Genomic DNA, 17713 nt, shown 5'->3' on the forward strand with positions numbered 1-17713 from the left:
TATGCAATTTCAAGATTTTGAAAAGGCTTTCAAGTGCTCAAAAGCCTGCTGCCGTTCACCTTGTAGGCTGTATGTAAGCATCTATGTATTATACAACAGGACTATAAGAGCTGCCCAAGGGCAGACTAGAAACTGTCAGTTGAAGAAGTGAATTCTCTTCTTAAGGCAAATACATAACTGATGTTAATATCAGGATTCTCACAAATGTGCCACAAGAAAAAGGGGTTGACTGGAGGAGGGAGGTGTGAGAGACAAGGCATAGGGTTATCTCTAAGATATGCAGTGATAATTTTGTTCTTGCAAAAAGCGACAAGAGTTAGGAATTACTAGATTAGAAGACATTTAATAACCTTCAAAGTAGGAAAGAAGAGAGTATGCAGAGAATGCCTTCTGTATGAAAAATAAATTAGGTTTGACATATGAAGGGGTTAAGACACTGAAAGATAAGCTATCTTAATTTGGAAAAAGCTATGAACAATGAGCATATTCTCTAAAAATCATTTTGTTCTGCTCCAATGGTAGCAAACATGCTCTGGGAGGTGCAGATCTGTCAAAGCTTCAAATAGTTACCTTCTAGTGCTTGGCCTTCTCCATTCTTGCCTCCTCAAAGCAGAGCTTGCTTGTTTGCACACATCCATCCCAGTGCAGCTTGTTCTGGTTCTATTCCTAAATTTCATCCATATGACCACAGCCTAAGAATGAGAGAATATTAATTAAACAAGAGTATCTGTTCAACTGTTAGTCTAGTACATGAGGTCAAGCAAGGAATACACGTGGGCTTGTATGACCAGAGAAAGACAAAGGAAAAGAAACACCTGGCTTCTGATCTGAAGGAGGTTTTCTAAAACCTCAAGAGATTGAAAAGACGTCGGAGAAGCTTAGAGCTGAACTGCAACACTGTACTAATGAATGCCTTAAAAAAATACGCAACACAAAGCAGACGTAGGTGCAGAGAGTGTGCGAAGAAATGTTAAAATGTTCTCCAAACAAGCCCCATAATCATGAATACAGAGCAACAGAGAATTTCATATTTAGGCTTATTCAAGTTTTCTGAGTCACAAATTAACACTTTTAAGAGCTTATCTTTTTCCCAATTGACTTTAATCAAGTGTTTCAGAAGCTGGAAAATGTTTTAAGTGAATAGAACTCTTAAGCAGAGAGCCCAGGGAACAGAACAGCAGATATTTTATACTCTCTTTCAATGTTTTTGATTTGCCTTTTTTCTTTGTTGTTGTGTTTTTATGGTTTTCAACACAAGTGAAGCACCACAGCTGTAGGTTTCACGAATAAAAAGAGAGGCACAGGCAGAAAAAGACCCCTGTGGGGACAAGTTCAAGCAAAAATTTAAAATAATTTCCTTGACAGTGTCAAGCTGATGATCTTTTAAGTGTTCACTTTGCTATGATCTCTAACATATTTCATGTCGACATTCTCCAAATGACAGAATCCCTTTGTTTTCCAATATACTGTATGAAAACACAGACACTTTTACTTTTTAAATAGTATCTCAGGGGAAAAAAAAAATCAACATGCTTTATAACACATGTCTTGAGCTTTAGCCAAACGAGCTCAGGCAAACCTAGCTAAATTTTAAGGCAAATGGTCTTGGAAAATTTTATTAAAGTCTCCCGCAAAACAAATACACCCTGTCTATATCTGTATGGCAATGTAGGAGGCACATCTTGGAGAATATTGCATCATAGCAGGCTCATGAAGTATTTGTTCTCGTTGTCAATATATTGAATTGTATCTAAATATTATCTCTTTAACATACTGTCATTAGATATTTCCCACAGTGCCTATTTAATTATCGTCTCACACATCTGTCTGCTCTCCTCGTGCCATCTATTGTAAAATACCACTGCCTTCCTCTCCTTTGCTCTGGAGCTGTAAGCCACATGAAGCTGAAGCCATATGAACTGTCTTTCTCACTTTTGCCTCTAAATGTCTGTACTTCTACCATAAACTCTTAACAAGTTTAATTAGTATCAACAAGTAATAGGAAATTAATGCTTGCTACTGATACATAATGTGAGAGCTATCAGCCTACTGTTTGCTCAGTACGATGCTATGTTATGATCCTTCAAACAGCTACGCAGATGGGAGCCAGCCTAGGTGCTGATCGGCTGGATCTGCGAAACCGCTCATGGGATTCTCCTCCGTACACGTTTCTGTCGGTGTCGTGACAGCCTGCGCTCTCACTCTCTTTAAGATGTGGTTCCTCACAACAGCTGAAAGCAGCAGCACTGATTGTGCACATGAGTGCAGGCAGCCTAGCTACTGAATGGAGATCGGGGTCTTGCTGCTGCGCTGCTGCTCACTCTTCCTCCAGCTGCCTTGTTTCAGAAAGAGCAAAATCTCCCTTGCCTGGCCTCCGTACCAATGGCACGGCCCTGAGAAGCCAGTTTGCCCAGAGATGCAGTGGCATTCCACAATTTTTTCAGAAGTGTAGTATGTGAAGCTGGAGTCTGTCTCTTAAGCTGAGATAGATGGTTACCATTTGGGATGAGACGTGACAGGTCTCCACGCATGTCTGCACACTCCTCTGTGGGTGCAATCACTTTCAGCATTAAGCATGTCAGATCAAGCTCTGCTTGATCAAACTCCCAAACCAAACTCCCTCTTTCCTCAGATGGTGTTTTGCCTGACCAGATTATTCAGGATTTAGCTTTAGTCTATCTCCCACAAAACGAGAAAGTTTAGAAATCAAGGTTGTATCACGCTTCCACTCATTTTTACGCTACTTGAGCATTCAGGAAATGACTCCTAAAAGTGAGGAACTAATAGTAAAAAATCTTTATTATAAAAAAACAACTGTGTCTTCTAAAACCTTACCTGTAAAACTACTTTTGAAAAGGTTACTTTCTCAAAAAATGTAAAGTCTTTCATTAACTTATGGGAATAAAAGTAGGTACAGAGATGACGAGTCTAATGACAAGGCAGATCAATGCAGTCACAGTGCTCAGTGGAGATTAGGTTATCAGAGTTCCAACACTGACTTGAGAAATGTCTTTTGAAGTCATTATGATTTAACAATTAATAGAAAGGTTTGTTTGATAGCTAGATGCAGCCAGATAAAAACAGACATTCAGTTCCAATTACCCATTATTTTGACTGTAACATATTAACGACATACTTTGAACCATTTTTATGTCCAAACCTGTATAATTGAAAGTGAAAAAATTCAATTCACCAACTTCACTACATTTAAAAAAGAATACTGAGTTCTCTTTTAATAACAAATGTGCAAATAATCATGACTTTGAACTGAAAGGATGAAAGATACAAGTCAAAACCTAGAAATCAGTGATGATAATTTTCTATTTTATCCATTTTAATACTTACACAATATTTCTATGATGGTTTTAAATTATTTTATATTGCCTGCATTGGTGTATATTGAACTAGTTAGTAAATGTTCGTCCCATTAAAGTCAATGGCAAAAATCTTTTTTCTTTCTGAGAGTTATTCTTTATTAATTGGGTCTCTTAATCCTGACCCTGTTAATTGTTAACAGCAAAGGGATCGAGAGACCTGGGACTGTGTCTGATCTGAGTTACAGCTATTGAATGTGCTCTGAATATTTCATTATAAGACTGAATTTTGCACCAAGAGACAACTTGAAATAGCTATTAGTTTTTCTTACCTGTACTTCCCACTGAATGTTTAATGCCACTCTCAGTCCTTTTCCCAAAATGGCTCAAATTCACCTCTCAACTTGTTTTTGAAACTTTTCCTACTTCTGAAAATTTAGAATGGACTGGATATTTCTATTGCACATTTCTCTTGAAATGCCGTTACTAGATGAGTAATAAAGTTTTTTAAAACTATGGAGATTTTAGTATTACAATAATTTATGTACTTGCTTTTTTCCCTTATGCACTCTGTATATTTCATTATATATTTTTCTGATTTACTACTTTTATTTTCAAAATGCTTTCCTAGTAGGGTGGGATTTTATTATTTAAAAAAGTAGTTTTGTTGATATATCATTTGATTGGCTGATTATAGAGCTAGCCTTAATTAACTTTTATCCAAGTTTGAGTAGTGAAAGCTAACTTTCCATGGCCCTCAATAGATGCTGCATTTTTTTTTTCCCCACACAGACCTGGAGAATTACTTTGGTGAATGAGTATGTGCTTTGAAGGAGGAAGAATGTGATCTGTGTATTTGTAGTGGACAGCTTTTCATAAAGATCCTAAATATCTGGTAACGCGAGGTTGTATGCAAATCAGCGTGGACTGAAAATAATGTCCTATCTGGCAAGTAGTAGAGGATGTGGAGTTACAAACACAAATTTTTAAAATTTCAGAATTGGTTCCCGTTAATTAAAATACATTTTTGATGACTTTGTTATTTGTCAACTTGTTAATTATATTTTTCTGAGCCAGTCACAACAGCTACACACTTCCTTTGAAAGATAAAAGTTGGTCTTTTTTATAAATTTATTTGCCTTAGGTTTGAAACCTTACAGAAAACATCAAATGTTCCAAAACTTGACAATAAAATCAGAAGTGGCATTTTGGAGTATTTATTCTAAAATAATCAAAAGAGTTCTTTGATGCATACCTCAATAATTATTTATTACATTTTACTCTTATAAATACGTTTCTTTGCCTTACAGATGCAATGAAAAACTCTTAAAAGATATTTCAAATGAATAATTCAAACAATGACTGACAATATAATTGTTTATATTTTTTCATGTTGGCACATTCACTTTATTCCTTCAATTTATAAACAAAGTTATCACTTTCTGCGGTATTTATAAAAGTGGAATAAATAAAAGAAACTTTGTAAAGATGTCTTGTGGGTTTTGGGGGGGGGGTTTGTGGGGTTTTTTGGGTTTTTTACACTGTATTTGCTAATCTGCTCCCATTCTTTTAGTTCTTTAGTTGACAGCTTCTGGTACCTCTTGTATACCACCTTTGGTGGGATATTAGCTATACTAAGAAAATACATAAGCACTGGCAATTAAATTGCCTTATCAATTTTCTTCAGCTTATTAAGTTGTTTTATTGTAAAGGAAGATTAGTGTCTTGAGTAGAAATAGGAAAATACCTAAGCAGGAGTCCGTGGATTAAAGCTGTGATATCTTGTGCAAACCCACTTTCTGAATGAATTCTTGAAGAGACATAAGTAAATTGAAGTGGGAAGAAAATGAAATAAGATAACAAGCCGAACAAACAAGAATTAAAATCATAACATGGAACTGGAAAATCTTTCACATGTGCAGAAGAATCTTTTAGGGAATGAACTAGGTATCTTGTGAAACAAAACAGTCTTCTGAAAAAAAAAACTTAATAAATACATAAAAACCAGGACAGCCATAAAGCTACAAACAGATGTTACAAACTCACTCAGAATAAAAGTCTGCTTGGGGCAAAGCAAAAAGATATAGGCAGATATAAGAACAGAATAAACAACAGTAGCAAAGGAGCAGCTAGGAAGATAGGAAACAGAGACCAAGACACAGAATTATGGCTCGCAAGGACAGAAGGGACTTTGAAGTTATGAGCTTGGCAGCAGCAGAAGCACCTCGTATAAAAAAGGAAATATGGATGGAGGTGCTTTCATGTCAGCAAAAGCAGCCTCTCCTTTTATCCTTATTTCCCTATATTGTATTCATGGCTATGGACCAAATTCCATTCATACTGAAGAGTAATTCCCAAGCTGGGGATGCAGCACACAGCTCCCATACCGTAATTCTCACAAAGCCCACACGGCTAGGGCCATTCCTGACATTGTATGTCCAATTACATTTTGAATCTATAATGACTCGAGCTTCCCACAGCTACCCCACAGTGCAATGCCAGTTTTGAGAAATATACAGGCTGGGCTACCTAGTATGTGTGTGAAGCAGTACAGGTATCCAACACAAAGATGTGAAATTACGAATTCATGTTATTCAGAAAGTAAGATTCGAATTTGACTCCTGTAATCACTAAGTGAAAATTTGAATTAGATCAATATCTAACTCTATTAGAGAGGTTTCTGACAATGGAGTTTTTAACTCAACTGTCACAACAGTGTTGCTTGCCTAAAAAACTGAACAAGTATTTCTGAAGGTACTTTCTCTTAAACAAAAGCCTCAGCTTTGAAAAACAGAGCCTAAGAAATGCTTAACTCATTAAGTATTGGGAGGCAGTCATACATTATAGCTGTGAAGAAGCTGAATGAATAGTTGAGTTTCAGCAAATCAATCATGATTAAATCAGGATGAAATTTTAAAGGGAAAAAAAACCCACCACAAAAAAAATTCTCCTGGGATCAATGCCACCTTCCTAGTTTTCAGCCAGACAGTTATGTATAAAAATATTTTGTTCAGAATTCAGACATCTGCTTTACTATGTGTTTGTTTTGCAGGTTTTGTGGTAGAGGGACTGCCAATGGATGAGGTCTGCTGTTTAAAATTCTGGGCTGCCTCTGTCGTCTTTGTTTTCAATTTATAAACTTATTTAACTGATTGAGAAAGATATTTAAAAATTTGCTAAGGTCCCACTGTAATTCCAAATGAAATTAAGTATATGCTTAAGTACTTAATGGAATGAAAGGAACACTTACTCTGCTATTTGCTTTTTTGTTTACTGTAGACTTGTACTGAACTCAGTTCATTGCTTTTCAAAAAAATACACACAAAAGTCTGTTAATTCAATTAAGGATCTGAAGGCACGCAATAAGGCAAGGCAAAACACCAGTCACAAAATAAATAACTTTTTTCTTTTCGTTGGAGGACCACTCCAAGGTGAAAGGATACATGGGCAAAGGGTGGCTATCATTTACAGTACCACTGCATTCTGGGGAAAAGCCTTTTAGCCTGTCTCAAGTTCTGAGAGAAAGTAAGTTCAAAGGGCAGAAGGTTGTTTAAATTGATATCTAACTACTAACACAGGAAAGGAGGAATGTAGTGGAGAAAGGGAGAAGTCAAAACACATCTAAATCAGAGGGATTTATATATTGGTAGCAAACTGAGCTGCCATAAAACCTTGCCTAGTAAGGGTATTAATATAAGTGCATATTGCTCTGTTGGGGAAGAACATGCTCCTCTCTTAAAAGCTAAGAACTTCACAGCATTTATATGTTCTGCTGCTCTCATAAATGATGCTTTGTAGCATTCACTCTGTCAACACTGTTCCTAATCCTGACATTTTCTGACATTTTCCATTTTGTAAAATAAAGAGAGTTTAAAATTTTTAGCTTTGACCTTGACATAATGAACAGATGGATCACAGCAAGGAAATGGAGGTAGTATGATCGTATTTGTTCCAATCTTTCCTTCTGGTGCTATCAAAACTGCAGGTTAAATTATAGTTTTTAGCAGAGGTACCTGTAAAATGGCAGGGGGAAAAAATCCCACATAAAAATGTTTCATCTTGTATTGGGACAGAAAGCCAAATATAAAATAATTCAGGGAGAGTTTCCAGAAGAAAATGCATTTAGGGACAAACAACTGGGTGCTTTTTTTTTTAGCTCGCCCAATTTAACTACATCGCTACAATCTAAGTGAACATCCAATTTAAGTTCCAGAGAATTTCCTTTGGTGTTATGAATAAAACAAGCTGTTATGCCGTCTCCTGGATAGGCAAGAGCTTGGTACTTTTAATACTTAGAACTTGTTTCCTACTATTGCTAAGCCTAGTCTCGTCTTAGCTTTGATGTTTTAGAACAAGTAGTATGTTGCCAGCAATCACTGTGATCCAGGGCAAGTCACTAGGGTGCTTAGGCAGATAACACTTCTCATTAAAAAATAGTAATTCAGTTAGGAAGAATTTGGAATAAAATGTTAAGGTATTAAAATGCATACAGTACTAAGAATTGTCTTCTCCATGTGATTCAGGGGCCAGTCAAGCCTGATGATAGTCAAAAGGCAGAAGCAAAACGATTTCGCTTTTCTCCTTTAATCCTCTCTTACTAGCAAAAGCACATAATAAAAAGAGCAATGACATATAAAAACTTTAAATGAAATCATGAAATGCACAGATGCGATACAGACACTCTTGTTTTTGCGTTCTATTAGTTAAAACAAATGTCATTGCTTGTATTGCAAGACATGTGATCAATCAGATCAACTTAGCTGACAGCATCACTTCATATAATAGAATCAATTGGCTATGTTATATACATCTTTTCTTTGGACAATTTCAATAGTAAAAGATGTAAGAATTGAGAAAGGGAAACAAATTTCTTGCTTATAATACTGTTTCGTCATCACATTGCTAGACATTCTCCTCTTGTTCTGTCTTCACTCCTTCTTAGAACATCATGTCAGAAGGGTTTTATGCACTGAAATTTAAGCTTCTTTTATTTTTTTAACATATATCATGCTGCTTTCACACATTATACAGATTGAGAACAGTCATGGCCGACACCTAGACAGAACAAACCGGCAGCCAGTCTGTCTCAATCACCTACCTTTAAAAGAAGGTAAAGAACCTAAATTGTGTCTGGGGTAGCATCCTCTCTAACAGGATGACAAGCAGTAACTAACAGCACAATTTATTCTTTCAAGGCAACATCAGGAACTATAGCAAGGACCAATAATAACATCATCCTGTGGGATCCGTACCGCATCTGGTAGCACAGCTTACATATGAATTGGTCATGAGCCACGCTTCATCAGAGTAACTTGAAAATGGCTTTGCAGGGATGTTGATGGACTCGTATTTCACCTATCAAAAGGCCTTCCCAAATCACTGTGGCCAAGCTGCCATGGCTATCTGCTCCCAGTGGGTTTCTGCAGGAAGGAAGAAGGGAATGCTGAAGGCAAAAAGAACTGAATGACAGGGGACAGAGTGGGGAAGGTCAAGAGCTGAGCAACTGGCGGATGGAAATAAAAAAGGAGCTACTACAGACTAAAAGGTAGGAAGGAGATAGGAAAAGTAGAGGTTAGCAGAGAGAGGTGACTAGTAAATATGTAACTGGAAATGAGATGGTTGAAAAGGTTTCAAGATTAATACTCTCATTTTAGCCATTTTGAGATCTTCCATGGGTTTCTCCCACACCAAAATCCAACTTGAAGGATTAAATCTTGGCTTGATAACACGGACCTTTGTTTCTGTGTGAGACTACTTGTCTCCTTCAAATCATTTTAGATAAGTGGATGTTTACAGAAATACATGTGACTTCCCCAGCTTAGGCCAGGCATCCTCTCTCAGTCCTCATCACCTGCTCCCTCCAGCAAGGTGAAAGGAGTGCCGGTCAGCTCGGCACGAACCTCAGCACACAGAGCTGAGGGTTGGCAAAGGCTCTGAACAGATGAAAGAGGTACCAGCGTTACAAGTAACCCCCTCCAAACCACAACCTTCTGACAAATAATCTGAGGCTGAGGTTATCTGCAAGTTCCTTTCATGAAGAAATCTACAGAACTGAAAAACTGAAACAAGGCAAGGATCTTAGAGCCATTTGTCCACTCTCCCACCTCTTCAGACAAGCCCAAGGACAAGTCTGCAAAAGGCTAACAGTGCTGGTTTCGATGTTGCTTATCTTCAGCATGATCCATATTGGCAGTTTTAACTTAAATCTACTGCTTTGTCTTCCAAAGAGGGACAAGTGCTTTAAATAAATCTTCTCTTCCTGTGCTCTGTGTGAGCACTTCATTTTCTCTAAACTGAGTAAAGAATCTATCCTTGATTATCAGACATCTGGGAGAGACAGGAGTAGCAACATTGGTCATGAAATCCACCAGAATACCTTGTAGCAAATGTCTTGGGTCAGTACTTTAAACTACATTCAGAACAAAGACAGATTTTTCCATGCTGCACACTGTCCTCTTTGTGTCTTAGTGAAGTCTTCTTAGAGTCAAAGACAATGACCCGGTCTGGACCTTTTGCTTGGCAAAGGTGGCTGCTTTCCCACACTTTACAAGCCTCCTATATTTCTTTCTGGTTCCTAGATGGCAACCAGTAAGTGAAATTTGAGGAAGGGAACTCAAAAAAGGTATGTCTACCTGCATTTTCTCAACCAGCTTGGACAGGAAAAATACTTTAGAGTCATCATATTCCATTTGTAGAAACATAGTATCCAGTGTAGTGAAAATCCCCGAGAACTATTTCTCTTTAAAGTATATTCTAAGTAAAATTCAATGTCCCACAAAGAAACAGTGTGTGACTACATCATGAATGTGAGGAAGACAACCACTTTGTCTAATGAACAGACATATTAGTGGGAAAAGGCTGTTTGTTTATTTTTATTTTCCCTCTAAAATTGCAACTGTCATGTAAACTCTTTAGTAAAAAGATCAGAGCTAGTCACTAAAGTGCTAGTCAGAAATGCCAGGCACTGCAGAAATCAGAATTTTAATTTGAGTTTTGCACAGAATGAAGGCTTAACATACCTCTCAAGCTATTTAAATATGGGAAAAATTAGCTGAATGAATGAAAGAAAATAACACAGCTGGTGAATATTTAAAAATGAAGAGCGAGACTGAGGTTTTGTAAGTTCTAACAGGGATGTTCAGAAATAAGTTCTTGTAAACTATGCAAAATCAGATGTTGTACAAATGTACAACTGTATGTCTATTTATCTCTCCAGTTCAAGGCTTTGACAATAATTAATCATAATGAAGGTTTCTCCAAGAAAACTCAAAAATACTTAACTCTGAAAGAGCCTGCAAATGTTTGGTAAAGTTCATATATATATATATTTATACACACACATTTGAAAGTAATTCACTGCAAAGTTCTTTTAGAAGTGTCTCTTCTTTCTGTACATTATTTATCTTCACTGAATTATTCTGTAGCATCTGGGAAGACTAATTCAGGCAAAGAAAATTTCCACCTAAAACCAACATCCAACTTTTTAATATTTTTTGGACTCTAGCAACATAACAGCTACTCAGACAGTATACACAGACTGCTCCACCCTCATGCTGGACTGACTCGCAGCAGCTGTCCAACATATGTCTCTTAAGTTCTTGAGTAGTTTATTTTGCCACCAGAACATTACAAAATGTAAAGTTTTTCCTCTGGAGGCAAAAGACTTAAGTGGGTCAGGCTCAGCATATTAACCTGAGCTCCTTAGCATCCTGCGCACTTACAAGTCTACCTCCCTGAAGAAATGTTTTCCTTTCTGTACAGAATCCCAGCGTTGTTCAGCAGAATTCATCTGGCAGAAATGATGCATCTAATTTTTAAGAAGAAAGAGAGCAAAAATAAAAAGGAGATATAATAACCTCAGGAGCTGTGCAGACGAAAAGCTTGAAGCCGTTCAGGCACTGATAAAACTGAAAGGCCAACTGAGAGTTATGCATCTATCCCTACGGTCCTACAAGTCGTCCTTTCTCCCACTACTGCCAAGACTACAGCTAACGCAGCACCTTTTGTTCTAATAATACACATAATAGTTCTCTTTGCTTCCTATTTTCATGGCTTGTATAGGTCTGCTTATTTTGATGTCAGTCTCTCTGCAAGCCAAATAATTTCTTCTCATGGTAAACCTCAGGACTAGGATATTTTTATTAAAGAACTTCTTTAAGTTTGATAGGTTTGTAAAAGCATTTTAATTTCTCTAATTTTCCACTTACTCCTTACAGCTTAGTGTGGCCCGACAAAATCCTTTAGCGGTAAACAGTTGGACGAAGTCCACTCTAGATCAGCTAAAAGATGAGGAATGAAGGAGAAACTAGACAGCTAAAGTTAAGTGCGAGACAGACATGCAGCCATTCCCTCTCCTTACAGAGAATCTTGCTGGTCCATTATCCAGGAAGAAAATCAGGACCACACTCGCTGCCTGTCAGCCTGCCAGCCAAAGGCTGCACTTCCCTTTACTGCAGCTGGAGGCCACAGTATGTTAACTCATCTTGGAGATTTTAACACATCTCTTCTTTAACAAAGCAGAGAAGCGCTACCTAGGAGCCTCCCAAACTAAATGGGAGGTCTACCCAGTGTTCCATTCACCTTCCACAACTAAGAGTATTTAATGTATGGCTGCTTTTACTAAAACCTGTGCACATTTTGAATTCCATCCTGAATGTATTGATCCTTGCCAGTGTTTTTTAAACCTATTCAACAGGTAGAATGTTCCAATATATCGTAGCTTTAAAAGCCCAGGTTCCTGTTTTAGACTCTCATTCCTACAGTACTAAGTCTAATCATTTCCAGTACCACTGAACAACTTAATAGGCTGCAAAAACTTGATAAGACAACGTAATTGCCAGCTTTTATGTATATTCTTAAAATAGCAACATTCCTCATAGAGGTTGTACAGGATATAAGTGTTAGTAGAAACAATTAAAGAACTGAAACAATAGAAGCAGATTACAGAATTATAGTGTGCGAAAACTATTAAAAAAATCCAAACAAAATGTCCTTATTCCTTGTCTTGCATAAACAATAATTTCAGATACTGGAATAAACTACTCAAAACCAGAAAATCTCATTCACTATGAACAATGAAGATAATATTTACTAGTGCTACAAGAAAAATAGGTGTAAAGAATCTTGTATCAGTTCAGATAATTGAAGCTCCTAAAATGAATGAACTTTATCTTAAACGTTTCAGTTTTTCAAGTCAGTGGAAAAATACCGTAATTTACTTATTCCAAATATTGGTGTTCAACATATCACCAGTTAGAAGGTACAGTCTTTATTGTAAGCTATTTCCATTCCTAGTGTTAACACCTTGCACAAGACAAGACGCCTCCTGCTCGTGTTAAAGACCCAGCCTTCTAAACCTAGTGCTGTGATTCTGTCTGTAGCAGGTCGAACAGAAACTCATTATTGCAAGTATATCAGATATAGGCTCAAATAAGCTGTGTGGTAGCACTCTCATATCTATTTTATACTAATAATACTCTTTGAGCAATTTTAGGGCTCACTTGTATACACCCTTTGGTACACGATCCCCTTTCTCATCCAAAGCTCCCTTAAATATTAATACAACTGTGAAAACACAAATAGGATTATCTAACAGTGGTTTTCCTCTAATCTTGGCTACTGTCAATAAAGTACATTTTCTTCTATATATCTCTTCATAACATTTTAATATATGCTTTGTAGCAATATTGTCAGAAAGTAATATAGGTTAACTGTTCTATATGCATTGTATTAAAAAGACACCAAGGTTTTTTTCAGGGCAAACAAAGGGTAAAATAAAAGTATTTTTAGCAAAATGATTTGGAAGACACTAAATTAATCTTACACTCCACTCAATCTGCAAGTGAAAAGATACTTGAGTCAATCTATCAGCAAAGTCAGACAGCTATCTGACCAACTCAATGGAAAACCCTTCATAAACTCAAGCTATGATGAATATTATAACCTTACTTGAAGAAATGGCATACATTATACTCGCATGAATGGTAATAGGGATGAAATTTGAAGTCTGAATACCCGATCAAGGCATTTCTTTGTTTCATGGAAGGAATTTCTCCATTAAGTGTTTAATCAAACAGCATTGTTCTACCAAAGGATGAGACCTCTAAAAACAACAATCTTGAGAACTCCCCATGACAGAAAATTTCTAGATTACATGACTAGACAAATTCTGAATATCTGTTCAGTGCAATAAATCTCATTAAGCAGAAAAATTATCAGATTAGGAGATTTCCAACCAGTATTTCTGTAGATTTCCTGCAGTACAAATTTCTGCTATTGTGACAATCAACATAAAGTATCATGCTTGTAAGTGCAGCAAAGACAAAGCAAATGGAAGTACTTTATAGCTCTATTTTTGCTCACCTGAAAGTCCAGGTCAACTTTAAATTTTTCTAGTACATTTGATAATGAGATCCTTCATGAACTTACACCTCCAACTGCTACATTACAGAAAGCAACAGGGTAATCTGATAAATTAAGGATGTTAAGCTCTAATTTCAATCACATGCAGAGGCTGCAAAACAGCAGCTTCTTAAAAAATCAAAGGACAATACTGCAGTCAAAGCTAGGGCTCAGCTCTATCCATGTTGGCTTTTACTATCGAGTTCAGACACTGTTGAAATCTATTAAAAAGCATCATGAAACGCAGCAGTCTAGCTGCATGTCTCATTCGAATCCCAAACGGGCTTTCCAGTCCATGCTTTGCTCGCTGGTCCTGCAGTTACTATGGTACTGAATCCCAAGCATTTTCATTTAAAGCTGTCTCAGGTTAATCCCTCCTGTAGCTATGCTACAAAGTGGGACAGTGTGAGAACAGGGAGCTTCACCATTCTTCCCCTTGAATAATGATATTCCTCCTCTGTAGGGGGGGGAAAGCTGACCTCGAGCCACGGGGGAAGGGTGCAGGGACTGCCAATGATGCTGCCTTGCCAGGCTCCTCCGAGCACCGTAGTGGGCGCTGCCTCTTGCAGAGGTGACAGCCTCACAATCTACCTACCGAACACAAGGCCACAACAATGAGGTGGTGTCCTCCACTTCAGCTGCAGCCCAGACATGCTGCGCTCTGGCAAAGCAGATGTTCACTTCACCTTTGACAATTCTGCTTTTAGCTGGAAGCTGCTCAAGAGACTGCACACAAGCAGAAAGCAGAGGGAGAAAAAGCAGAAGGACATAAAAAAAAGCTACGAGGATAGTATCAAGATAAAGGTTGAGGGCATTCTTTCCCACTAAGAATAAGGATGTACTATTCCATATTAAATACCTATGCTAAAACATACAACGCATTTGGGAATGAAACCCCACAGAGAGCTGTCCTGGCTTTGTGTGGAAAGGTTTTGGTAGAAGGTGGGCTACAAGGGTGGCTTCTGTGTGGAGCTGGCGGGGTGGCTTCTGTGAGGAGCTGCCAGAAGCTTCCCCCATGTCCAACAGAGCCAATGCCAGCTGGCTCCAAGAAGGACCCACCACTGGCCAAAGCCAAGCCAAGCAGCGATGGTGGTAGCACCTCTGGGATAACATAGTCAAGAAGGAAAAAAAACCTGCGGAACTGCAGCAAGAGAGAGGAGAGTATGTGAGGGAAACAACTCTGCAGACACCAAGGTCAGGGCAGAAGGAGGAGAAAGAAGCGCTCCAGGTGCCAGAGCAGACCATGGTGGGACAGGCTGTGCCCCTGCAGCCCATGGAGGCCCATGGTGGAGCAGATCTCCACCTGCAGCCCATGCAAGACCCCACACCAGAGCAGCGGGATGGCCGAAGGAGGCTGTGACCCCATATGGAGCCAACGCTGGAGCAGGCTCCTTGGCAGAACCTGTGGCCCCGTGGAGAGAGGAGTCCACGCCAGAGCAGGGGCAGCGCGAGAGGAGTCCTCCCCTGAGGAGGAAGGAGCGGCAGAGACAAGGTGTCATGAACTGACCACAACCCCCATACCCCGTCCCCCTTGCACTGCTCAGGGGGAGGAGGGAGAGAAAACGGGAGTGAAGCTGAGTCTGGGAAGAAGGAAGGGGTGCGGCGAATGTGTCTTTAAGATTTGGTTTTATTTCTCATTATCCTACTCTGATTTGGTTGGTATTAAATTAATTTTTCCCCAAGTCAAGTCTGTTTTGCCCATGACAGTAGCTGGGGAGTGATCTCTCCCTGTCCTCATCTTGACCCAGGATCCTTTCATTTTATTTTCTCTCCCCTGCCCAGCTGAGGAAGGGAGGGATAGAGTGGCTTTGGTGGGCACCTGGCCTCCAGCGCAGGCACTTTATTGCAAAATGCTCACTAACTCCAGAGCAAGGTTTTGCCTTAGTTATGTCGAACAATAAGGTTAAAAGCCTGGCAGGAATAAAGTTTTATCAGATGACGTCAATCCCTTGGCTTAGTTTATATCAGAAATTGGGCGAAGTGGGTATTCTAGGGAAATATCACCTTCATTCGATATTAGGAGGGCCTGGAAGCTCCCTGAGACACACAAGAGCGCAAGCACCTGCTGTGCTTTTCCTGGAAACTCGTCATTTGCCACATGGAAAAAGGAGACAGACAGAGGGAGGGGAGGTGTTGAGTCCTCGCGTGGGTAGTTGTATTGCTGACATTTAGCAACAGTAGGCTGACTTTCATCGCTGAAAGTGAGCCAGAAAGGCTCAGAAGAAAGTTTGCAGTATCTGAGAAATACTGCAAAGAGAGAAACTAAAATATTAAGCTGAGCAACATAGCAATTGCTATTTAAATGACAAGAAGATACAGAGGTTGGAACAAGGTAATTATGGAAACTTCTTCCATTTCCAGGAGGTGATTGAAAATCAAGGCCATGGCCCACTGCTCAGTACTTTTATGAAAATCTGTTGACTATATTCTCAGCTTATGTGCTAACTTGGGCCTAAGTGAACCTGTCTTGACTTATACCAGCCAAGAGTGTGGCCGTAGCACATTATTAGATTTACAGAGGTAAAAGATATATGTCACAGTGTTAGAAATAAGTCAGTTTATAAAAGTTAAAATGACTAAATAAATCAAATTTCAGAGCAGCTCCTGACCTCCGAAGGGTATTATAACACAGCCACAGTGATTATGATGGCAAGTAATGATAAAACATGCCAGCAAACACAACAGACATATCTGAGGCTACAAAATAAAAATTCTGTAATTTAACTTCCTCCATTCTGTTTTGATACTGTCTATTGATGTCTAAACAGATGCTCTGGAAAACAACAATACATGAATGGCCTCTCTGTCTATGAATACGTGACACAAAATGACCCAATATCTTCATAAGCGAATCTTCAGTCTCGGTACCAAAATTTCTATTCCCAGTGCTGGAGAGCCTTGCTTACTGCAGCTAACCACTCTGTTGTTCATAACTTAAAATACAGCTCTGCAGATATTTTTACACTAAAAACCCACTACTCTTGTTTAGTTTCAAGGCATAAGTTACAAAGATTTGTAATTCGGGTACAGCCCAAATGAGTGGCACTTTTCCTGGTTGGATCTAGGTTGATTTATTGTAAATTTATCTCTCTTTTTGTTTTAGTTATGTGTACACTGTTTTATTCATTGTTCATTGTGGACACTGTTCCTGATGTGTGAGCAAAGGTTTCTGGAAAATATCAGTGGGGACCTGAACAGGAGAATCTGACAAAATCTGAGATTTTGAAAGCCACATCATCCTTGGCTGTAAGGATGCTGCTAGAGAAAAACTGGAAAGGCAAGAGTGCATTTTTTTGAATCTAGTTGGTGAGAAAACACATATCCATCTGATGACTAGAGACATTATAACAGTAACATGGGGCTTCACTGAATAAAAAGAGAGAGAGAAACAAATCTCTGAATAATTTAAAGAAAGGCACATACAGACTTCAATAACATATAGCTCTATTGCCTACAGCCTATGGCTTCCATCCTCCCTCAAATGAATTTTGGGCTCTTTCTTGTTGAATAGTGGCCATTATCACAAGAACTCTGCATTAATACTCTTACCATAAAGGCACAACTGTTCTCACTGAGAGCTTGCAGCAGAATAAGTCTTATCTGCAAAAGAGAATATCATTATGAGCTCCAATAAAAAAGAAGATGGAAGGATGTTCAAGTAAGAACAGAAAACCGCTGCAAGAAGATAAATTATTTACACAGAATTCCATCTAGGAGCACAACAATCTTTTTTTAAAGTCACATTCTTTTAAGCCATTGATTTCAGAAGAGAAACAAAGAGGTGCTGAAAGATAAATGATAGTCTAAAAACTACACATGGTGCACTTAGCAAAATAAGGGAAGAGTAAGGAATATAAACAGTATACAAAAGATGCTAAAACCAACAGACTTATCTAAGCAATATTTATTGGCATTAGTTTTTCTTTAAAAAATGTACAATTGCTCTTTTATCATAAGCACTTCACATTAATCCAAGCTGTATCTTGGGAGTTTGTTGT

The 17713-nt window shown here is 38.4% G+C and overlaps 1 protein-coding gene across 1 annotated transcript in view; it reads right to left on the reverse strand.

Annotated features, from left to right (window-relative positions):
* CDH11 (cadherin 11) overlaps window positions 1–17315 on the reverse strand; it is a 528216-nt gene extending 510901 nt beyond the window's left edge. The window contains exons 1-2 of the mRNA XM_075434068.1: window positions 17265–17315; window positions 571–692 (exon numbers count right to left, since the gene is read on the reverse strand). The gene's annotated coding sequence lies outside the window, so the exon portion shown is untranslated. The remainder of the gene's footprint in view (window positions 1–570; window positions 693–17264) is intronic.
* Between the last annotated feature and the right edge of the window lie 398 nt (window positions 17316–17713).

Source organism: Opisthocomus hoazin, chromosome 12 (assembly GCF_030867145.1).
Source record: "Opisthocomus hoazin isolate bOpiHoa1 chromosome 12, bOpiHoa1.hap1, whole genome shotgun sequence".
Taxonomy (NCBI): domain Eukaryota; kingdom Metazoa; phylum Chordata; class Aves; order Opisthocomiformes; family Opisthocomidae; genus Opisthocomus; species Opisthocomus hoazin.